The following is a 316-nucleotide window of genomic DNA, read 5'->3' as shown; positions in this document are numbered from 1 at the left end:
GGACCTCTGGGGGAGGGGGCAAGGGTCTAAAAGTGTACAGGAAACAGACCTTCCACTGCTGCAGCCCATTTTTATTCGGTTTACCCCAAAGCCGCTATGCCCATCTTTCCTGCCTCCACTCTTTCCAGGGTTTCCTCTTAGCCTCCTCGCTGGGGCTCAGTAAGCTCAGAGTCAACACATCCAGAACACCTTCCTTACCATTAGAGTTAAACGGAGGCTCCGGGCAGGGGAGGAATGAGTGGGGGTCCACGGGTGGGGGGAGTCCGAACCTTATTGAACACCGGGCTTTTCTTCTCAGCCTCCCTCCCCTCTGCTC

Source organism: Bison bison, unplaced genomic scaffold (assembly GCF_000754665.1).
Source record: "Bison bison bison isolate TAMUID 2011002044 unplaced genomic scaffold, Bison_UMD1.0 scf7180017864213, whole genome shotgun sequence".
Classification (NCBI taxonomy): domain Eukaryota; kingdom Metazoa; phylum Chordata; class Mammalia; order Artiodactyla; family Bovidae; genus Bison; species Bison bison.
The sequence above is the reverse complement of the archived record's forward strand: the minus strand, read 5'-3'. Positions refer to the sequence as shown.